Source organism: Macaca thibetana, chromosome 18 (assembly GCF_024542745.1).
Source record: "Macaca thibetana thibetana isolate TM-01 chromosome 18, ASM2454274v1, whole genome shotgun sequence".
Classification (NCBI taxonomy): domain Eukaryota; kingdom Metazoa; phylum Chordata; class Mammalia; order Primates; family Cercopithecidae; genus Macaca; species Macaca thibetana.
In genome coordinates this window covers 66713207-66738003 of record NC_065595.1, presented here as the reverse complement: position 1 = coordinate 66738003, position 24797 = coordinate 66713207, and the positions used below count along the sequence as shown (strand labels likewise).

Below are 24797 nucleotides of genomic sequence, written 5' to 3'. Positions count from 1 at the left end.
AAGACCTTGTCTCTAAAAAACAAAACAAAACAATAATTTTTCACGAATGATAAAGAATTTAGAAGATATTTTTGTCATCTATTAAAATACTCATTTTTCATTTTTTACTAAATAACATGGGAAATTGTATTAATCGTTTTATTATATTGAACATGTTTGCATTTCAGGACTTCAGGAATGAAGTTCATTTGGCTAATTATGAGTTTTAAAAGGAAATTAATATCTTTGTTTAATCCTATGAATAATAGTTACCAAGTCAGTGCAACAGGTGCAATTCAGTCTTGCTTCCAGTGGCTCTGGTTTATTAAATTTATTATTATTATTATTATTTTAAGACAGAGTCTTGCTGCAAGCTCCACCTCCCAGGTTCATGTCATTCTCCTGCCTCAGTCTCCCGAGTAGCTGGGACTACAGGTACCTGCCACTACTCCTGGCTAATTGTTTTTGTATTTTTAGTAGAGACGGGGTTTCACTGTGTCAGCCAGGATAGTCTTGATCTCCTGACCTCGTGATCCGCCCACCTCGGCCTCCCAAAATGCTGGAATTACAGGCGTAAGCCACTGCGTCTGGCCTATTAAGTTAATTATTAAAGCAAACTAACCACAGACCAAATGCCATGGAAGGAGGTTCAGAATAGCATGGTCTAAGTTTGATTTTACAATTCAGGCATTTCTGAAGACATAAAACATGGCTGGCAGCAAAAGCGGAATATTGCAGCTTTACAACATAGATTAAGAAATGAGATGAAATCCACTTGGGGATTTAGATGCCGTTGTTGACAATTAAAAAGTTTCGAGTAAGATGATGAAAGCAAAGACATGTTCATCCTAAATGCAAAAGGCCACTTGATAAGCCTTGCTTTTCCAAATATAGATGTTTAATTGGAAAATTCAGGTAGCAAAATAGTGAGTTGTTTAGGGTCATATTGCTTTATGTTTCAGCGTCAAAAAAAGAAAAAAATTATCTTGGAGATACATTTCTGTAGAAGGAAAATGAAATTAAATTCATTATTATTTAATTAGTGAACCAATTATTCTGTGATATCTATTGAGGCTCCAGTTTTGACTTGAAAAGGTAGCAAACCTAAGCAAGGCTGCTGAAGAGTCCCTGTCCACCTGCCTCCCCTGCCATGCCTGTCCTGTCGGGCTTGGTGGTCTCCTTCACAGCAGCTATTTCAGCTACCCCTTCATTCCAGCTATTTCAGCCTCCCTCTCAGCTTCTTCTGGCCCCAGTTTCTCCCTAAGTGTCTCTAAGCTGCACACTCAGGTTTTTATACTGCTCTTGTGAGATTATCTAACCTTTTTATTATTATTATTATTATTTTGTCTTGCTCTGTTGCCTAGGCTGGAGTGCAGTGGCATGATCTCAGCTCACTGCAACCTCCGCTTCCCGAGTTCAAGCGATTCTCCTGCCTCAGCCTCAGCCCCTCTAGTAGCTGGGATTACAGGGATGCACCATCATATCTGGCTAATTTTTTTTTTTTTTTTTAAGTAGAGATAAGGCTTTGCCATGTTGGCCAGGCTGGTCTCGAACTCCTGACCTCAGGTGATCTGCGCACCTCAACCTCCCGAAGTGGTGGGATTACAGGCCACCGTGCTCAGCCAGAGATAATCTAACCTTTAAGCTCATTTCTTTTTTTCCTAGAAGCTCTTCGTTGGTAAACTTTTGTACCCCTGTTTGGATGTCCTTCCTAATCTTTATGGAAGAAACCGAGGCAGTAGCTGAATGTAGAAAATGCATACACCCATGGAAGGGCGGGGATGAAGGAAGTCGCAGGTTCTATTTAAAAACGGCATTGCAACATGCATAAGGCCAGAAAATGAATCCAATTTCTCAACTCTGAATCAGAAAAACTGATCAAGAGAAAAAGGGAAGGCTGTTCTCAGCCCCACAAGGTCCCCAGTTTCATGCATATATGCGGGTCTACAGTTTACAACAAATCTTCCAAGGCAAGTGGGCTACCTATCACACCATCCAAGCACAACAGCAAACTTCGTTTACCAGGCACGATAAAATGATCTCCTCCCCACCGGAAAATATGTATTTTCCATCTCCCAATTCTAAGCAATCTTTGTGAAGCCTCCTGTCTGAGGATTTCCTCAGCATTTTTCACGTACTGTAAATCACTCCTTCTCACTGCTGTCTGACATTTTCTAATGAGAACTTCCCTTAGGCCTCCGGATGACTCTGGTGGGAAGCCATGACATGTCTATTCATCTTCCATGTTTCCAGAGTCCCAGGAACACCACGCTTTCTGTAAAGGGGTTTGTAGCTTGCACTTTCTGTCTCAACCAAAAATGACACAAGGAAAAGGGCTCAGAAATGCCATGAGCACGATTCTAGTAGTTGGATCTCTGAGGGCATTGCACGATGAGAGAGACAAACCTCTCCAGGCCCTTGGCTTCAGATGGGGAGTGTTTTCACAGCGGGCATGTATTGAAACTCCTTTTTGTAATATAAAGAAGATACTTCATATGGCATGTGGGTGATTTTGTAATTTCCCAGGTACCATTTCTAGGGACAGATGCTTCTTCCCTCTTTATTCTGCTCTTTCTCTCCTTTTTTCCCTCAGTTCCTTTGCCCCCACCCATGCCCTGCCACCATTCTCCGTTTCTCCTTTTGCCCCTCCTTCTCTTCATCAGGTATTTACGAAGTGCCTCCTGCTGGCTCTGCCCTGTGCTAGGGTGTAATGGGGAGCAAAGTGGCCACTGCTGTGCTGTCGTGGAGCTTCCAGTCTAACAAAGGAACAGAAATTAACCAAATGATCACACAAATTAAAATGTAACCACAAACATGACAACTGCTGAGAGAAGAGATACAGAGAGCTGTAGAAGACCCAAACCAGGGAATCTGCGGAGGTTTTCCTGCGATTTGCTGTTTGAAGTAAGACCATAAAAATGGGGAGGAATCAGTTGGGCCCGGTGGCTCATGCCTGTAATCCCAGCACTTTGGGAGGCTGAGGCGGGCGGATCACCAGGTCAGGAGATAGAGACCGTTCTGGCTAACACGGTGAAACCCCGTCTCTACTAAAAATACAGAAAGAAATTAGCCAGCTGTAGTCCCAGCTACTCGGGAGGCTGAGGCAGGAGAATGGCATGAACCCGGGAGGCGGAGCTTGCGGTGAGCTGAGATTGCACCACTGCACTCCAGCCTGGGCGACTGTGCAACACTCCGATTCAAAAAAAAAAAAAAAAAAAATGGGGAGGAATCAGGTAAAGAAAGCAGTGGGGGGCTGGGTACAGTGGCTCATGCCTGTAATCCCAGCACTTTGGGAGGCCGAGGCAGGTGTATCACAAGGTCAGGAGTTCAAGACCACCCTGACAAAGATGGTGAAATCCCTTCTCTACTAAAAATACAAAAATTAGCTGGGCGTGGTGGCAGGTGCCTGTAATCCCAGCTACTCAGGAGGCTGAGGCAGGAGAATTGCTTGAACCCAGGAGGTGGAGACTGCAGTGAGCTGAGATTGCACCACTGCACTCCAGCCTGGGTGACAGAGCAAGGCTCCGTCTCAAAAACAAACAAAAAAGAGCAGTGGAGAAGAGCCCCGTAGGCAGAGACCCCAGCGAGTGAGAAGGACTCAGGCAAGAGGAGGTGAGGGTCATGGCCGCTGAGAAGAGCCTGGGAAGGCAGGCAGCAGGCAGGTCATGCAGGATTCTGAGGCCACATTAAGGATTTTGGTGCAATGCTAAGAGGCACGAGAAACTACCAAAGGGTTTTATTTGGGGACGGGGGTTGATTGGATCAGGTTTGCATTTTTAAAGATCACTCTTGCTGCTGTATAGGGGAATGGATTAGGGAAGGGCAAGTGCAGGGGTGAGAGGCCAGTCTGGGGTCCGTGGTAAGGGTCCCGGTGGTTTGACCTGGGTTGATCACCGTGGAAATGGAGAGGAGATGAAGGGTTTGAGTGATATTTCGAATGTAAAGTTAGTATTAGTCGACATTAGATTAGCTATGGGGAAACAGGAGAAAAGGAGATGTCAAAGATGACTCCTAAGTTTTTGGTTTCCTCATAAGTGGATGAGTGGTCATATTATTTACTGGCAGAGGCAATTGCAAGAAGATAAAGTTGGGGATTGTAGTTTTGGACACATTGAATTTCAGGTGCTTTTGATACCTACCTCTAGGACAAGAGGAGTGGTCTGGCTTGGGGATACACAATTGTGAGTCACTGGTGCATAGTTGCTGAAGTGAGTCACAATTGTGTATCCCCAGGCCAGACCACTCCTCTTGCCTTAGACTGGAGCCCAAAGTATGGGTGAGATTGTTTAGGAGGAGATAAAGTGACACAAGGAGGGAGGAGCTTAGGCAAGTGCCGAGAAAAAAGTGTGGTATCATGAGGGACAAAGCGGAGAGGGAAATAATCATGCAGGTGGCTGAGGACTCTAAACATCCCTGGATTTATTAGTTCAGGTCACTGGGGCCGTGTGTCTTAGCAATGCATATCAGCATGCTCCTAGTGACTTACTTTTGAAAAATAAATAATAAAAAAAAAATAATGATTAAAATCTGGGGAGATACACAGATTATTTTTCCCCTTAAAGCAACTGGTGACATCCCAAGTCTCTATTTTCAGACAGACGGGAGGGTCTTGTTTTCAGTGCAGTGGCTGTAAACCAAGGACACATTTTTCAAAGGTGCAGGCATAGAAGAGATTCTGGCCGGTGGTTAGTGTTCTTAACCAAAATAATCAAGGTGGCTGTGCTTGCATGCTCCTAGTGACTTACTTGAGGTTCTAGGTGTGCGGGATTTTCAGTGTATGCTTGGATCAATATCTTCAAATGTTGAATTAATGGTTGCCTGCATACCGTCTCACTGAAGGTAACCCTATTGGACAAATTCTAAAACTGTTCTTCCCATGAAATGATAGAAATCTCGATTTTCACGTCTTGTCTCGCTAAATGAACCTCCAGGGAGTTTTTGCCATACTAGAGATGTGGCCAGTAATGGTGGAATTCTTCTACAACAGGTATTTGGCAAATTATGGCCCATGGGTTACTCTACTTTGCTGCCTGCTTTTGTATGGTTCACCAGTCGAAATGTTTTTCTTTTTGCAGTTTTAAATGCTGGGAATAAAAAATAGTTTTTTTTGTTTGTTTGTTTGTTTGTTTTGAGACAGAGTCTTGCTCTGTCCCCCAGGCTGGAGTGCAGTGGCACAATCTCGGCTCACTGCAAACTGCCTCCCGGGTTCACGCCATTCTCCTGCCTCAGTCTCCCTAGCAGCTGGGACTACAGGCGCCCGCCACCACATCCAGCTAATTTTTTTGTATTTTTAGTAGAGATGGGGTTTCACCGTGTTAGCCTGGAAAAAACAACATTTTTGATGTGAAAATTGTATGAAATTCAAATTTCAGTGAGCATATAAATAAAGTTCTACTGGAATTCAGCCACATTCATTTATTTATTCATTGTCTGGCTGCTTTCATGCCACGGCAGAGCTGCATAATTGTGACAGAGTTTGTATGCCTCTCAAAGGCTAAAATATTTATCCTCTGGTCCCTTACAGGAATAGTCTGCTGAACCTGCTCTGGACAATGATAATTTCAGGACTCTGACTCTCTTGACCTTTGAGTTAGTATGGAAAGTGAAGATCATAATGCCATTCCTCCTTTGTCAAGCATTTGTTCTAAAGTCCAAAGTGTTTTGGGCTCACAATAAGCCTGTGAGTTAGGAAAGGTGGGCATTATTAACTCAATTTTACAGATACAGAAGTTAGGCCCCAGAAGTATTGACCAGGCTGAGCTCACAACAATCCTGTAACCAGGTACTATTGTTTCCATTTTAATGATGGGAAGATGCAGGCCAGGCGTCGTGGCTCACGCCTATAATTCCAGCACTGTGGGAGGCAGGTAGATCGCTTGAGCCCAGGAATTTAGGGCCAGCCTGGGCAACAAGGCTGAAATCCCCTCTCTACAAAGAATACAAAAATTAGCCGGGCATGATGGTGCATGCCTATAGTCCCAGCTACTTGGAAAGCTGAGGTGAGAGGTTCAGTTGAGCCCTGGAGTTCGAGGGTACAGTGAGCTGAGATCACACCACTGCCCTCCAGCCTGGGCAATAGAGTGAGATCCAGTTTCTTAAAAAAAAAAAAAAGAAAGAAAAAAAAAAAGAGGGAAAGATGCAGACTCAGACTCAAAGAGGTAAAGTAACTTACACCAGATCACTCATTGCTTCAGAGCGGGAGTTGAACTTGGATCTTTTGATCTTAATAAAGTTCCGTCCCCCTCCCACCACTTGGCTGCCTCCTGGGTGAAGCATCTGGCCTGTTTCTGAGCTGTCATTTTTGCAGAGAGGGTTATCTGTGGCTTTAATACTGACACCGCCCCTGAGGAGGAAGTCCTTTGTTTGGTCTTGATCTGGTTTAGGCCAGGAAGCACTAGAATACTTTTGAGGTTTCCCCCCATCCCCTCGGGAGCCCTTGGGTAACCCTAGCTTAAGTAGCAGCTCCAAGATGCCAGCAGGTACTTCCCCATGCAACGCAGACAATTGTCTGGGGTCCTAAAGTTGTGGCTCAGGAGAGCAGGCTCCAGCATTTGGGGGCTTCCATTTCTTTATCACTTCCCACTTCTCTGGCCATCTTCTGTCCTCCTCCTTCCTTTTCGTTGTTGTTATTCTCTCTTCTTCCCTTCTTGTCTTTCTCTGCACATTCTCTAGGTTGAAGCACTTTACCAGTGGCGGCAAAAGGGAGCAGGGCCATTTTCAATCCGTGCACTGCCAATTTTGCAGTAATGTACAGTTGTATTCTGCCACTGGAGTTCATTGGCTGATGGTTGCTGTGAATCTGGATTGTCTGGCTTGGGCCTGCTTGTCCCACCCGCTTCTCTGGCTTCTCTCTGTTCTTTTGCAATTCAGAACCTTGGCATGTGCTGTTCCCTTTGCTTGGAATTCTCGTCACAAGACGAACTTCCTGTCATCTGCTAGGTCCTGGCTAACAGTCGCCTCCTTAGAGTTCAGTGGGGCCTTCCTGGATGCCTCAGTCCAGAGCAGCCCCCTCCTGCCTGTGCTCTGCCAGGTCACCGGTTTGTTTTGTTCATAGCACTGTGCCTGTTATGCTGGCTTCTTACTGCAAAGGATGAACCCGAATGCAGCTCCAGGACCTCCGCTGACCAGCAAGTACGGCAGTAGCTCTAGCATTCATCCCAGTGCTGGGCACACAACAGGCATCAAGAATGCTTTGGGATATTGTGCTGACAGAAATAAGACAGGCACAGCAAGACCAGCACTGCATGATCTCACTATATGTGGAATCTAAAAAAAATGGGACTCATAGGAGGAGAGTAGAATGGCTGGGGCAGGGAGTGGATTGGGGAGATGCTGGTCAAAGGGCACACAATTTCAGTTAGACAGGAGGAGTAAGTTCAAGAGATTCGACGTACATCAGGATGACTACAGTGAATAACAACGTATTGTACACTTGACAACTGTTAGGACAGCAGATTTGAAGTGTTCTCACCACAAAAAAGTACATGAGATAATACATATGTTAAATAGCCAGATTTAACGATTGCACAGTGTATACATATACCAAAACAGTGTGTCATAACCATAAGTATATACAATTTTTACTTGTCAAGTAAAAAAATAATAATATGTTTGGATAATGAATAAAATTTTTTAAAAATAAAATCCACAAAATAAAAATAATTACAATTTGCAATTCAATGTAGATTATATATTATATATATCTATAAAACTATGTATAGAATATATAGTATAACTATATATTGTATATAGTCAGTTGAAAGTACTGTAAGTCAGAAAGTGCATTTTCAACTACCAGTATTTTCAGCCTTCAGTGGGTTGATCCAGGCGTAGCCCTGTTGTACGTCCAGAAATGCACTGAATGCCTATTGGAGACAAACACACAGAAAGGAAATAATGAAAGAAGGAAATATGGAGTATTAGAAATGAAGAAAGAACAATAAAAAATAAGGATAAATAGGCCAGGTGCGGTGGCTCACGTCTGTAATCCCAGCACTTTGGGAGGCCGAGGCAAGCGGATCACAAGGTCAGGAGATCGAGATCATCCTGGCTAACAGGTGAAACCCAGTCTCTTCTAAAAATACAAAAAAAAAAAAAAAAAAAAAATAGCCAGGCATGGTGGCTGGCGCCTGTAGTCCCAGCTACTGGGGAGGCTGAGGCAGGAGAATGGCGTGAACACAGGAGGTGGAGCTTGCAGTGAGCGGAGATTGCACCACTGCACTCCAGTCTGGGCAACAGAGCGAGACTCTATCTCAAAAAAAAAAAATTGTTAGAAGTGACAGAAAGAGGCCGGGTGCCGTGGCTCATGCTTGTAATCCCAGCACTTTGGGAGGCTGAAGCAGGTGGATCACGACGTCAGGAGTTTGAGACCAGCCTGATGACGTGGTGAAACGCTGTCTCTACTAAAAATACAAAAATCAGCCGGGTGTGGTGGTGCAGGCCTGTAATCTCAGCTACTCAGGAGGCTGAGGCAAGAGAATAGCTTGAACCCAGGAGGCAGAGGTTGCAGTGAGCCGAGATCGTGCCACTGCACTTCAGCCTGGGTGACAGAGTGCAACTCTGTCTCCAAAATAAATAAATAAATAAATAAATAAATAAAAAACAAGAAGTGACAGAAAGAGACAAATCTGCAATTATAGTTGGAGACTTAAACACCCTTTTGTCAACATTTGATAGAGCTACTAGACAGACCCACAGCAAGGATATAGAGGAATTTAACCACACCCAACAGGATCTAATTGGCCTTTATGGAACACCCCACCAACAACAGAATATATATTCTTTTCAATCAAGGAATATTCATTTAGATAGACCATATCCTGGGACATAAAGTAAACTCCAACAAATTTCAAATAATTAAAATTGAACAAAAATGTGTTCTCTGAGTACAAATGAATCAAACTGGAAATCAGAAAGAGGCAACAGGAAAATCTCTAAACACTTGGAAATTAGCATAATTCTCAATAATCCATGTATCAAAGAAGATGCCTTAAGGCAAATTTTTAAAAATACATTGAGCTGAGTGAGGTTGGGCACAGTAGCTTAAGCCTGGAATCCCACTGTTTTGGGAGGTCAAGGGAGGAGGATCACTTGACCCCAGGAGTCAGAGACCAGCCTGGGCAACATAGGGAGAACTTATCTCTATAAAAAAATTAGCCAGGTGTGGTGGTACCGCCTACAGTCCCAGTTACGGGGGACACTGAGGTGGGAGGACCCCTTGAGCCTAGGAGTTTGAGGCTGCAGTGAGCTATAATCGTGTTGCTGCACTCCAGCAGGAGTGACAGAGTTAGACTCTTTTTTTTTTTTTGAGACAGAGTCTCGCTCTGTCAGTCAGGCTGGAGTGCAGTGGTGAGAACCCGGGAGGCGGAGCTTTCATTTAGCCGGGTGTGGTGGTGTGTGCCTGTAATCTTAGCTACTGAGGAGGCCATTCTCCTGCCTCAGCCTCCCCAGTAGCTGGGACTACAGGAGCCAGCCACCACGCCTGGCTAATTTTCTTTTTTTCCTTCTGCCTCAGCCTCCCGAGTAGCTTGGATTACAGGGGTGCGCTGCCACGCCTGACTCATTTTTGTATTTTTAGTAGAGACAGGGTTTCACCATGTTGGCCAGGCTGATCTCGAACTCCTGACCTCAGGTAATCCGCCTGCTTCGGCCTCCCAAAGTGCTGGGATTACAGGCATGAGCCACCATGCCTGGCTGACTGTGTCTCCTTAAAAAAAAAAAAAAAATTTGAACCTAATGAAAATTTGAAAAACAACTTACCGACATTTGTGGGATGCAGCTAAAATGCTGCCAAGAGGGACGTTTATAGCACTAATTGTTTACATTACAAAAGAGGAAAGATTGTAAATCAATCATTTCTGTTCCTACCTAAAGAAACTAGAAAAAATAGAGCAACATAAACCCAAAGCAAGCAGGAGGAAGGAAATTATAAAGGTAGGAACAGAAATCGATGAAATTGAAAACAGAAAAGCAATAGAGAAAATCAATGAAACAAAAGCTATTTATTTGAAAAAATCAATAAAATTGACAATCCTGTAGCTATATTGACAAAGAAAAAAGATGGCAACAAAACCCAAAATAGACAGATGGGAATAAATCACACTTAAAAACTTCTGCACAGAAAAGTAAACAACCAACAGAATAAAGAGACAATTTACACAATCGGGGAAAATACTTGCAAAACTGATATCTGATAAATCATTAATGTTCAAAATATATAAGCAATTAAAACAATTCAATTGCAGGAAAACAAATAACCCAATTTTAAAAACAGGCAAAGGACCTGAACAGACATTTTTCAGAATAAGGCATACAAATGGCCAACAGGAAAATGAAAAAATGCTCAATGTCACGTTTTTACAATAAAACCTCTCAGTAAACTAAGAGTAGATGAAAATTTCCTCAACAGGGTAAAGATCATCAACAAAAGACGGACCGCTAGCACAGTACCTAATGGTGAAAGACCAAATGCTTTCTTCCTGAAATTGGGAACAAGGTAAGAATGGCTGCTCTCACCACTCTCACTCAATGTAATACTAGAAGCCCTAGCCAGCACAATATGGTTAGAAAATGAAATAAAAGACATACAGATTAAAACAGAAAAGATACAACTTTTCCTATTTGCAGATGACAGGATAATCTACATAGAAGATCCCAAAGAATTAAAAATACAAACAAAGCAAAAATCTGGAACTAATGAATGAATTTAGTAAGGTCACAGGAGACAGGATCAATATACAAAAATCAAGTGCCTTTCCATATACAAGCAATGAACACATGGAAAACAGAATACAAAGCAATACCATTTACAGTAGCTAAAAGAAAAAAGAGACCGGGTATGCTGGCTCATACCTGTAATCTCAGCACTTTGGGAGGCCAAGGCAGGCAGATCACCTAAGGTCAGGAGTTGGAGATCAACCTAGCCAAAATGGTGAAACCCCATTTCTACTAAAAATACAAAAAAAAAAAAAAAAAGCCAGGCGTGATGGTAGGTACCTGTAATCCCAGCTACTCAGGAGGCTGAAGCAAAAGAACTGTTGGAACATGGGAGGTGAAGGTTTTGGTGAACCGAGATTGGACCACTGTACTCCAGCCTGGGCAATAGAGTGAGATTCCACCTAAAAAGAGAAGAGAAAAAAAAAAGAGAGAGAAGAAAAATGAAGGAGAAAAAGAGAACAAAGTAGCAGGTATGAAACTAAGAAAACATGTACAGAACTTTTATGTTGACAACTACAAAACAGGCTGGGTGTGGTGGCTTACACCTATAATCCCAGCACTTTGGAAGGCCAAGGCAGGCAGATCACGAGGTCAGGAGTTCGAGACCAGCCTGGCCAATATGGTGAAACCCCATCTCTACCAAAAAATGTAAAAATTAGCTGGTCTCGGTGGCACGTGCCTGTAGTCCCAGCTACTTGGGAAGTTGAGGCAGGAGAATTGCTGGAATCCGGGAGGCAGAAGTTGCAGTGAGCCGAGATGGTGCCACTGCACTCCAGCCTGGGTGACAAAGCGACACTCCGTCTGAAAAAAAAAAAAAAAAAAGACACCAGCCTGACCAACAGAGTGAAACCATCTCTACTAAAAATACAAAAATTAGCTGGGCATGGTGGCACATGCCTGTAATCCCAGCTACTCAGGAGACTGAGGCAGGAGAATCGCTTGAACCCTGGAGGCGAAGGTTGCAGTGAGCTGAGATCGTGCTACTGCACTCCAGCCTGGGCGACTGAGCGAGACTCCATCTCAAAAAAAAAAAAAAAAACAAAAAACCCTACAAAATACTGATAAAAGAAACCAAAGATCTACATAAATAAAGATATGTACCATGTTTATAAAGGATTGGAATATTCAACACAATAGAGTTAACATTTCTCTCTAATTAATCTGTAGGTTTAATGCAATTCATATCAAAATCAGAGCAATATTTTTTGCAGATATAGATCAACTTATTCTAAAGTATACGTAGAAAATCAATGGAATCAAAGTACCAAAAACAATTTTGAAAAAGAAGAATGAAGTGGTAGGAATCACTCTATTTGATTATATAACTTACTGTTAATATATTGTCACAGTAATCAATACTGTGTGGTATTGGTGAAGGGACGGACATATGTAGATCACGAGAGCAGAATAGAGAACCCAGAAAGAGACTCACAAGTACAGCCAGCTGATTTTGGCAAAGGCACAAGAGCAATTCAATGGAGGAAGGACTGTTTTTTCAACAGATGGTGCTGGAGCAGTTGGACACCCACAGGCAATCATCATCACCATCATCATCATCAACCTCATCATCATCATCATCTAGACCTAAGCCTTACATAAAATTTAACTCAACATGGATCATAGATATAAGTGTAAAATGTAAAACTACAGCACTTTTAGAGATAACATAGAAAATCTTTGGGACTCAGGGTTTGGTAAAGACTTCTTAGACATGACGCCAAAAGCATGATCTGTTTTTAATAAATGATCAATCGGATTTCACCAAAATGAAAACTTGCTCAGTGAAAAATTTTGTTAAGTGGATAAAATAATAAGCTACAGACCTGGAGGAAACATTTGGAAACCATGATCTGACAAAGGACACGTACGTAGAATATATAAAGAACGCTCAAAACTTAACAGTAAAAAAAATCACAGTCCAATTAGAAAATGGGCTAGATATGTGATCCGAGACTTCACGATAGAGAATATCCTATCAAATAAGCACATGGAGTTATGTTCAACAGCATTAACCACTAGGGAAATGCAAATTAAAACTATGATGAGACATCACTATATACAGCACCTACTAGAACAGCTAAAATGAAAATAGCAACAATCCCAAATGCTGAGGAGGGTGCAGAGAAACTGGATCTCTCACTCATTGCTGGCAGGAATGTGAAATGGCACAGTCACTCTAGAAAACAGTTTGGCAAACTCTTTAAAAACGAACCACACTTACCATATGCACCAGCAATCACACTCCTGAGCATTTATCCCAGAGAAATGAAAACTTACATCCACAGAAAAATGTGTACATGAAAGTTCATACCAGCTTTATTTGTAATAGTCAAAATTTGGAAATAATCCAAATGTTCTACATTGAGTAAATGGCCAAACTGTGCTATGGCCACACCATGGAACACTCACCAGCAATAAAATGGAGCAATTCATAAAGATACCAAGGTAGGTTGGGCGCGGCAGCTCATGCCTGTACCCCCAGCACTTTGGGAGGCCGAGGCAAGCGGATCACGAGGTCAAGAATCAAGACCATCCTGGCCAACATGGCGAAACCCTGTTTCTACCAAAAGAAATACAAAAATTAGCTGGGCGTGATGGTGCATGCCTTGTAGTCCCAGCTACTGAGGAGGCTGAGGCAGGAGAATCGCTTGAACCCGGGAGGTGGAGGAGGCAGTGAGCCGAGATCGCGCCACTGCACTCCAGTCTGGCCACAGAGGGAGACTCCGTACACCCCCGCCCCCCAAAAAAGATACCAATGTAAGGGATCTTGGTGGTGATGGAATTGTGGTGGTGGTTGCACAAATCAACACGGTAAAATTGCATAGAACTATGTGCACATGCATGCACACACACACACACACGTGCGTGTGAAATGGGAGGAATCTGAGTAAGATCTGTAGTTTGTACCAACGCTAATTTTTTGCTTTGGATATTGTGCTATGATTGTGTAACTAGTGATGTTACCATTGGAGGAACTGGGTGAAAGGAAAATAGGACCTCTTCACACTATTTTTACAATTTTCTGTTAATCCAGAATTGTTTCAGAACAGCACCAAAATACGCTGAGAAGCAAAAATAAAAAAATTAAAATTATCTGTATTCCCTAGTATTCAGCTCTCAATATTATTTGTTAAACATTTATTCATCTTTTTCTTTTTGCGTCTGAGTATATTTACAAAAAGGGCTTATAATGTTCATACTTCTTTGTCACCACTTTTAAAATTTAATAACAGGTCATGAGCAGATTTCCTTGTTTAAATATTTTCTACAATAACCTTTCATGTCTTATTGGCATTAGACAGATGAAAACAATGCTATTTCAATTTCTTTAGCAGAACACCTCTTTCTTAAACCCTGATATTACGAGACAGAGAAAGGAGGAGCTGCTCTTTATAGAGTGGAGAGCAGGAAGCGGGTGATGATCTGTCTGCCCCAGTGTTTCTCTATCATGGTCCTTGTCGTATCTCTAGCAGACCTTAAGGCTCTAGGCATGCGGTTTGAAAATCATATCCATTTGAAAAAACCGTAACAAAAATGCTCTATCAAATATATTCAATGCTGAACGTTTAATTGTCCTAAACTCTATCCTTACCCTTCACCAGATGTGGTAATCACCTTGACTTAATTGGAAATGGGAAACATAAATGCTTGAAACGCAGTTGCTGTGGTGATTAACAGAGGCAGGAGAATGAATTAGCTGACCTTTTCTGTTTCTTCTGGAACTTTTCATTTAAAATTCCCACTTTCCTAAGCTGTGTCATTATAGCTTCTATCTTGACAGCTGAATTTTATACAGCAATATATTTTCATCTATAGGAATTAGTTATTGGCATAACATTCTTAGCAATGCTGAGTTTTTCTTACCAAAATTGAAAACTTGTCAAGACCTCCAAAATCATTCTGGCAGTAATTAACCTAAGCTTGCCCTATAAGGTTTTTGGCTAGTATAGATAATTTGTAAATATGGCACAATTTTTTAAAAAGTTAAAGCACTTAATAAAATAGACAACTATGATATATAGATCCAGCTACATAAAATGCTTCTGACAAATCCATGTATTAAAAATTATATTTAGATCACAGCTTCCTAAGAAAACAATTAATGCACCATATTGAATAACACACACTTTCCACTAAAACTGAAAGGAAAGGCAATGTTCTCTCAGTGAGACACGCCTTTGGCAATTCATTCCATTTGCAGAAGTCTCAGGTGCCAAATTTGCTGTTAATCAGGTTTTCTGTCTCAGCTGACAGTCCTGGTGGAGTGCCATGTTTTTATCTTCTTGTCCTATTTAATGTCATGATTCAGAACTTAGAGAAAGTATCGTAGTCTCTTCATGGTGCACAATGTAAAAAGATAACCAGGTTTTCAATGTCCTAATTTTTCTAGAGAAAACAATTATGGATACGAACTTTAAAAACGGCTCCCGGGGGACTCTAACAATCATGCACTTTTTTTTTTTTTTTTTTTTTTTTTTTGAGACGGAGTCTCACTCTGTTGCACAGGCTGGAGTGCAATGGCGCGATCTTGGCTCACTGCAACCTCCACCTCCCGGGTTCAAGTTACTCTCCTGCCTCAGCCTCTAGAGTAGCTGGGACTACAGGCGTATGCCACCACACCAAGCTAATTTTTTTTTATTTTTAGTAGAGACGGTGTTTCACCATGTTGGCCAGGCTGGTCTCTAACTCCTGACCTCAGGTGATCCACCTGCCTCAGCCTCCCATCCACCTGCCTCGGCCTCCCAAAGTGCTGGGATTACAGGTGTGAGCCACTGCGCCCGGTCCAATCATGTTCATTTTTAAGGGTATAATCAATCCAAGGATTTTCCTTTTTACAGCATCCCTTGTCAGAGCCCATAAGTGCCCATCTCATACCATTACTTGTGTAAAGCTCAGTTACCTTCCCGCCTGGACTAAATGCAGTTCCAGGGGGCCTGAGCATCCCAAAAGGAATACAAAAGCATCTCAACCTTACTAATGTTTTTTGTGAATTCCCATTCATTGGGATCAGTTTCAAGGACTATTACAGATGCTTTCTGAAAAGCAACTCGGTTAAGCAATTAACAAAACTGAAGCTTGAACTCTACATATTTCTTCTAAGTCTTTATTGGTGAAAGCAAGTGAGGTAGGAGAGGAGACTGGGCAGGGAGTTTGACAATGTCTGCATGGCTGGGTTTTACTAAACTTCTGTTATCCTTGTTGCTTCTTATGTGGAAATTATTTGCTTTTCTGTGAAAATGCTGGGAGTTGCACCCTTTTGTACAGAGTCCAAGTTTATTCCTGTTGTGTTTGAAATTTACCTCTCACTGCTGTGGGACCTTCATTTCCTCATAAGGCAGACAGTTAACAGACCAGATTTTTACTTGGGAAATCAGGCTTCTTAGTGGAGAGTTAGATTCATAACCCAGACTCATAACCAAGTTGAAAGAGGATCTCCGTGTTCTTAGTGAAATTGAGAAATGGCTGTAGATGCTGTGCAGGGTAGTTTGGGTTAGGCTAAGATGCTCTGACCACGCAGGCTGGGATGTGCACACTGGGGCCAGGTCCATATACTGTGAATTGACGCACATGATTGTCTCCTTCTGAGCTCCCTGTGATCTACAATAGATGGTTATCAATTTATAACCAGCGCATCACGTATTCTGAGCAGTTCACACTGGCTGGAACACAAAGCACATACTTATTAGTGACATAAATCAAGAGTTTCTGAGCCTGAATAAAGATGACTTTGTAACCCATACCCAGGAAAAGGAGAATTGGGAAGCAGCACTGGCTATCCCTACGGCAAATGCCAGTCATTCCCTTCCCTGAACACAGGCCATGCAGTGTGAATTCTGTGTCCATGGGAAGAAAGGGCAAACAGAAAATCTGCCTGCGGTTTAAATCAGTTAGGACCTCAGAGGACCCTAGATGCGGGAGCTTTCTTTTCCTTAACTGTGATACATTTTCATGACGGAGAAGAAAGGCTGGGAAAGGAATTGTGACTAGCATAAAAGATAACACGGGGGCCTTGGTACAAATGAAACCTTCTGTCTGCCGGATCTTTTCTGGTGAGAGGGCGAACTGTGATTTATCTCTGCAAGAGGTAGGCATGACCCAGGTGAGAAACTTTGGCTTGAAAATGATTCCCTCCTGGGCAGCAGATGGGTGAATTAAAGGTAAAATGGTTTTTAAGGCCCAGAGTCAGCTAGAATCTAAACACGCCAAATGCACACCCAAGGGAAGTGAATAAAGGCTCGCAGGGCATCCGAGCAGCATTCAGCCCCCTGGACAGGGTAGGAGGAATTCATTCCGGGAGGCGGGAAAGCCATTGCTCCCGGCTGTGCCTTTACACCCTCCGGTGAGTTGCAGTGCTACACTGAGGGGGCCCAGCTCCTGGCAAGGCATCTCGGAGACTCAGCTGGCGACGCTGTGGACCGTGGTGCCCAGGACACACTGCCGGCCACACCTACAGGGGAAGCAGGGCCAGCTCTGTGGGGAGGACAAGCCTGTCTTAGGACTGGACTGGCAGCTCAAAGTCCAGCCCGACTGAATGTCAGAGATGACCTTTTCCGTGCCGTGGGAGCACTTTATGATTCCTCATCAGGCTCAGAGGCCCATCACTTCCACGAAGGCTACCCCACCCACCTAGAGGATTGTTACGAACATGAAAAAAAAATAGGTGTCTTTAGGGCACTGTTTGACAGTGATGAGTAAATTGCCTTTATTTATAAGACGAGAGCAGGGGACATCTCATTGCAACTGGCATATAACAGCCACAAGGTCAAAAGAATAAGCTGCTTGAATGCAGGCGTCCCAGTCCCAGAAGCATAGCTCCCCGGGCTGTGATCTGTCAGGGATCTGAGAGGTTAAGAGTGTTAAGTGTATAGCGGGGTGTGTGTGCCTGCACATCTCCCCCCTAAACCATTTTCTTGGGGACTCCCTCGGAGGCTATCAAGCCTTTCCTGATGCAGTCAAATGCTGAATCCACATTTTGTGTATGTGAGATTTTATTTTTCTTCTTCTTTTACCTTTGGGATACTCTGGGAAGTAACTAACTTTTTGCTTCTTGGAAGTGGCATCAAAATGTTTATTGTTATCACATTCGATTCTTTCTCTTCCCACATCCACTTGTTCCCAAGATGGTGTGAGCAGTTTAATCAGGATCATACTCCTCCGGTTTATGTGACTGTATTTTTAGATGAGCATTTCTTTCTTTCAGTTTCCTTCTTTTACAATGCTGTGCCAAAATAAAAAAGGAGATGGCGGAGTCTCTTTCACTTCACATGAATCACATTGTTGTATCCTATCCAGTCAATACCATCAAAGTCAGTGTCAGATAAAAGAACAGGCTTCAAGCTAAAAGCAGCACTGCACTGAGAAAACCAAAGCCATGAACGCACTTCCAGTACACCCACCACTCTATCCTCAAGAAGACCAGCACCTGTGCCTGTTCCCCACCCATCACTGCGTCTTAGTCTGTTTGGGCTGCTATAATAAAAAGGCATAGACCGAGTGGCTTACAAACAACAGCTCTTTATTTCTTACAGTTCTACAGACTGGGAAGTCCAAGACCAAGGCACCAGCAGATTCCACGTCTAGTAGGGGTTTGCTTTCTTGTTTATCGATGGTACTTTTTTGCTGTGTCTTCACACGGTGGAAGGGACTACCTAGCTCTCTGGCATCTCTTGTATAAGGGCCTGAATCCCATTTATGGCCTAATCACCCTCCAAAGCTCCCACTTTCTTTTATTTACTTATTTATTTTTGAGATTGAGTCTCGCTCTGTCACCCAGGCTGGAGTGCAATGGCATGGTCTTGGCTCACTGCAGGCTCCGCCTCCTGGGTTCAAGCAATTCTCCTGCCTCAGCCTCCGGAATAGCTAGGATTACAGGCGCCTGACACCATGCCCGGCTAATTTTTTTTGTATTGTTAGTAGAGATAGGGTTTCGCCATGTTGGCCAGGCTGGTCGTCAACTGCTGACCTTGTGATCTGCCCGCCTCGGCCTCCCAAAGTGCTGGGATTACAACCATGAGCCACCGCGCCTGGCCAGCCCCTACTTTCTGATAGTATCACCCTGGGGATTAGATTTGAATTTGAACCAACATTCAGACCACGACACTATGGTTGAAGTGTCCCTCCCCCTATCCAAGGCTGGACCCTCCTCTTGGGTCCTGCTTGTCTATTCACGGGCACCGCTCCAGGCTCTTCCTTGTGCCATTCCTTTGCTCATCTTAAAAAAAAAAATTAGATTGACCCTACTCTGGGTTTTACTTCATTTCTGTGCTCCCTTTATAGCAAAATATCTCAAAAGAGTAGTTAGTAGTCTTCCCAAATCCTGCCTTCTGTTCTCTTAAATATGATGTGTGTGAGCTTTTGATCCTGAAACTTCACCAGAATTACTCTTGCAAATGTCACCAATGACCCCCATGTGGTTTACTTGACCTATGGGTAACATTTGGCAGTTTCTCACTCCTGCCTCTGGGAAACTATTCGCTTGACTTTGGGGGTACCACATTCTTCTGGTTTTCTCTGCTGCTTTCCTCCCTTTAATCTGTTTTATTTGCTGTATCCATCTCATCTTGCTGACCTCTTGCTTGGAGTACCCATAGCTTCAACCCCGGATGATCTCATCCATGGTCATAACTTTAAATATTATTGTATTAACTGTGGTGGTTTTTATTTTCTATATGCTGATGCTTTGACATCTGGGGCCTGGCTGACCCTGGAGGGACTGCTTCTCCCAGGGTTAGCCAATTCCTGGAGGTAGTAAACAACTCTCTCAAATGCAAACCAAACCAAGCCAGAGCCCATATTCTCCACCATTTCCTCATCTGAGCTGTCACGCCCTGGGCCACTGTCCATCTGCTTTAACCACCCCAGGACCAGATACCAGACAACGAGGGACAGCCCCTACACCCAGAGCCCACTGAAATTACACTAACTAGCCAATCGAAATGCTCACTCTGCCTCACCCATTCTTTCTCAGGGAAACCACAATGAAGGCTCTTGCCTACAATTTCCCCATCTCTCTCCTCTGCCCTCCCATCTCACTTTGGTGCTTCCCCGTGTGGCCCTGCTTGGCCTGCCATGCCGCCTGTTTCTAGGGATCTCTGAGTATAATACGCTTCTTCCTTCATGACAGTCCTGTGCACCCCTGTGTATCTTACCATGACTAATTAAAACAAATCTCAGGTACCCTTAAAACAATAAACACACAACACACACTTTAAACTTACATTTCTGTCCCAGACTTCAGTACACTCCTGATGCATATATCCATCTGCCTGCAGAACATCTCCACTATATTCAAGTAGTATCTCAAACTTAACATATCCAGTCCCTGATCATCCACTGTTCCCGCCAAACCTGCTCCTCCTGCAGTCTTTCCCATGTCACTTAACGATAACTCAATCTTTCCTGTTGCTCAGTCCAAAAGAAGGATGTCATCATTTACTCCTCTCGTTCTCCTGTACCTCTAAGCCATCCGCAATTTTTTTTTTTTTTTTTTTTTTTTTTGCTCTGCCTTCAAGTGATGTCTAGGACCCATCCTTCTTTTACAATGCCATGCCAAAATATAACCCACTGTTGCTATGTCAGTCTTCAGCCAATAAAAATGTACCTGGAACACTGTATATGCTCAATAAACATTTATTGGATGACTTTCACAGTAAATGTATCTATTCATTTTATGATCTCATTAAGTGATAAATTAATGCATGCCCTACTTTGTTACAAATGAGATAATATTATACTTTATTTCAATCTTATTGTGTCCGGAATTGGTGGGTTCTTGGCCTCATTGACTTCAAGAATGAAGCCGTGGACCCTCGCGGTGAGTGTTACAGTTCTTAAAGATGGTGTGTCCGGAGTTTGTTCCTTCAGACGTTCAGATATATCTGGAGCTTCTTCCTTCTGGTGGGTTCGTGGTCTCGCTGGCTTCAGGAGTGAAGCTGCAGACCTTCGTGGTGACTGTTACAACTCTTAAAGGCAGTGCATCTGGAGTTGTTCGTTCTTCCTGGTGGGTTCATGGTCTCGCTGGCTTCAGGAATGAAGCTACAGACCTTCGCGGTGAGTGTTACAGCTCATAATGGCAGCGTGAACCCAAAGAGTAAGCAGTAGCAAGATTTATTGCAAAGAGCAAGAGAACAAAACTTCCGCAGTCGGGAAGGGGACCTGAAGGGGTTGCCCCTGGCTGGTTCTGGCAGCCTGCTTTTATTCCCTTATCTGGCCCCACCCACATCCTGCTGATTGGTCCGTTTTACAGAGAGCTGATTGATCCACTTTACAGAGGGCCGATTGGTCCGTTTTGACAAAGTGCTGATTGGTGTATTTACAATCCTTGAGCTAGACACAGAGTCACAGAGTGCTGGTTAACTAGACACAGAGTTAGCTAGATACAGAGTACCAATTGGTGTATTTACAAACCTTGAGCTAGACACAGAGTGCTGATTGGTGCATTGACAATCCTTGAGCTAGACACAGAGTCATAGAGTGCTAGTCCGCCAAGTCTCCACCAGGTTAGCTAGATACAGAGTACCAATTGGTGTATTCGCAATCCCTGAGCTAGACACAGAGTGCTGATTGGTGTACTTACAAACCCTGAACTAGACACAGAGTGCTGATTGGTGCATTTACAAACCTTGAGCTAGACAGAGTGCTGATTGGTGCATTTACAATCCTTGAGCTAGACACAGAGTTACAGAGTGCTAGTCCTCCAAGTCTCCACTTGGTTAGCTAGATACAGAGTGCTGATTGGTGCACATAGGATCCTCCAGCTAGATATAAAAGTTCTCCAAGTCCCCATCCAGTTTAGGAGCCCAGCTGGCTTCACCCAGTGGATCCTGCACCAAGGCTGCAGGTGGAGCCCAGTCGTGCCTGCACTCCTCAGCTCTTGGGCTGTGGATGGGACCGGGCGCCACAGAGCGTAGGGCAGCACCGGTTGGGGAGGCTCAGGCTGTGTGGGAGCCCACCGCAGCGGGAGGGGCTCAGACATGGCAGGGCTGTAGGTTCTGAACCCTGCCCCACCGGGGAGGCAGCTAAACCCCATGAGAATTTGAGTGCAACGCTGGCGGGCCAGCACTGCTGGGGTACCCAGGGCAACCTCCACAGCTGCTGGCCTGGGTGCTAAGCCCCTCACTGCCCTGGGCCACCAATGCCCACTGGCCGCTCCATGTGCAGGACCCACCAATCCTGCACCCATGGCCGTGCCCGTCGGAACTCACACTGGTCCGCAAGCACGGCGCACAGCCCCGGTTCCCACTGGCGCCTCCCGCTCCACACCTCCCGGCAAGCAGAGGAAGGAGGCTTCCACCTCAGCCAGCCCAGAGAGGGGCTCCCACGGTGCCGTGGAGGGCTGAAGGGCTCCTCAAGTGCTGCCAGAGTGGAAACCGAGGCTGGAGGGGGCACTGAGAGTGAGGGCTGCTAGCACATTGTCACTTCTCATTATTAGACTTGATATCCGGATGTAGCCTGAGCCCTTCAGATCAAGATGAGATTGTTTGAAGTCTAATTTCATTCTTGGTTAGACGTTCAATGCCGTTCCAAAGATTTCCACAAATTCCCAAGGACCGAGTCTCATGGTCACTGTCAACTCCAGCTTCCATGGAAATGGCTAAGTCTATGGATGGTTTTACCATTGTGTGCCTTTTGACCCTTTCTACAACATTGAAGTTGACACCTGATTCATTTTTCATTCTCACGAACCATTTAAAGTATAGCACAACTTACTGAATAATTGTGTTTCATAGAGAAGGACTTTATATTGCAGAGACACAAATGATTTCAAATTGAGCACTATGAGTCATTATTCTGCATCCACTTACCACTGAGGTTTTCTAAATGACCACTTCCCTCTACAGGGTCCTCAACCTCACACACTTTTTCTCTCTCTGCCTTCCCAATCTCCTTCCTCGATTGCTACTCCACCCCCCTTTAAAATTCTCATTCTTTTCAGAAGCAGAATAAATGGCCCTTCCATGTTACAAGATCTTCCTCTGAAGATGGTAGTCAGTTTTTTAGTGTTTTTTTTTAATTATGAATTACTTTTTATTATGAAAAATTTCAACATATAAAAATATGAATAGAACAATGAATACACAACACACCATCCAGATCTAGTAATACTAATATTTTGTCGTATTTGCTTCATCTGTATTTTTATAGATATTATGACACTGTACTCTTAGCATCATCTTCAAAGAATGAGTACATTCTCTTACATAACCACTATGCGATTTCCACATCTGACATTTTAACATATTTCTTAATGTCATCTAATATCTAGTTCATTTTCAAATATCTCCACTTGTCTGCCAAGCAGTTGTGGTTTGAAACAGATTTTGTCTCAAACCTATATTTTAAAGAGCATCCTGTTGTGAAGCATCTTAATATGGTTGCATGCTTTTCCTGACGCTACTCTTTCTACAAAGTAGAGACAAACACCAGTGGTCGAATGCTCTCTATTAAATTACCTGTTGCAGTAAATCAATACCATTAAAGTGGGGTCTCTATTTTACACAGCTGTTTAACCACATGAGATGGATGAACTCATTTGTTAAATTGGGATCTGTAAACAAAAACAAATGGGAGGAAGAGCAACAGAGACAATGAGTAATGGAAACACAGTTTCCAGACTGCAGAAGCCAGGGCTTTACTAGAAAATATCTGCAGCCCTGAGGAAAGGCTTTCGGGGTTCCTGTGACTGTTACCTAGCAACAAGCCCATCGTGCAGGGCACAGTGGAGTCCAGTTTAACAGGGCTCAGGAAGAACACGTGGGCAACAGCACCAAATTTCTTCTTTTATACTATGTTAATAACTCAGGTCCATGACAGGCTCTTACAGGGGCGGGTGTCTGAAGAAATCATCCCTGAATAATGCTTTCCCCATGTTAAGCCCTTAAAGGAGAAAAATGGCTTTAGCTTAATTCACTGTGCACATGTCATTACTTATTTGTCCGTATATCCATCTGATAAGAGTTAAATATACCATATGAAAAAGAAAATCATCCAAGCTCAAATTAGTTTTGATGCATGGTGTAAGGCTCAGAGATCCATTCAAATTCGTTCCTAATAGCAAATGAAGTCTGTATCACAGATTTAGTTATTATTAATTTTTTTTTACTTTAGAAATTGCTTTTAAGTAAATGACTGCATTTTTTCAGATTTGCCCTCTTTCTTCTATTAGGGTGTTAATCTGAGCTGACTGGATTGCTTTTCTGTCATCTGTTTTTGCGTAAGATTTGTCAGGGAAAAAGTTGTGTTTCCATAGTGCAGTATTTCAACAGCACAATTATACCAATGGTCTTTCTTTAGTAACAATATTCCCCTTTAAAAAATGCTCAAAATGCTTCTCTAATGTTGCTTCTCTTTACCTTTTAACTAAGTCAAGCTAAGACGTGCATTAGCCAGAATCAGGACAGGAACCCAAATTTCTTGATCCCTGGTCTAGATTTTCATTGATTTAACTTTTTTTTTGTTTTTTTCAAATATATTGAGGCTGTAGAAACTCATTTGCCTGGAATTATGTCCTGAAATCCCAAAGTTCTGCAGATAATGAACGTGGGACTTAGAACTTAGTTAAAAGGCCATTTTGGTCCAATTGTGTCCGGAGTTGGCTCCTGAGGGTGGGTTCGTGGTCTGGCTGACTTCAAGAAAGAAGCCCCAGACCTTGGTGGTGAGTACTACAGCTCTTAAATATGGCATGGACCCAAAGAGTGAGCAGCAGCAAGGTTGTTGTGAAGTGGCAAAGAGCCAAAGTACAGAGCTTCCGTGGGACCTGAGCAGACTGCTGCTGCAGGCTAGTGCTGGCCAGCTTTTATTCCCTTGTTGTCCTCTCCCATGTTCTGTTTCTGTCCTGTTAGTGCCTTTTTTCAATCCTCCCCACGATTGGCTACTTTTAGAATCCTGCTGATTGGTGCATTTTACAGAGTGCTCATTGGTGCATTTTACAGAGCACTGATTGGTGCATTTTACAGAGTGCTGATTGGTGCATTTTACAATCCCCTTGTAAGGCAGGAAAGTTCCTGATTGGTGCATTTAACAATCTTCTTGTAAGAAAAGTTGCCCAAGTCCCCACTCTACCCAGGAAGTCCAGATGGCCTCACCTCTCACAATGGCTGTAT

At 43.4% G+C, this 24797-nt stretch overlaps 1 long non-coding RNA gene across 1 annotated transcript in view; it reads left to right on the top strand.

The window, feature by feature from the left end:
• The window catches only part of LOC126941142 (uncharacterized), a 180339-nt gene that overhangs the window by 140989 nt on the left and 14553 nt on the right, over positions 1-24797 (top strand). The window lies entirely within an intron of this gene.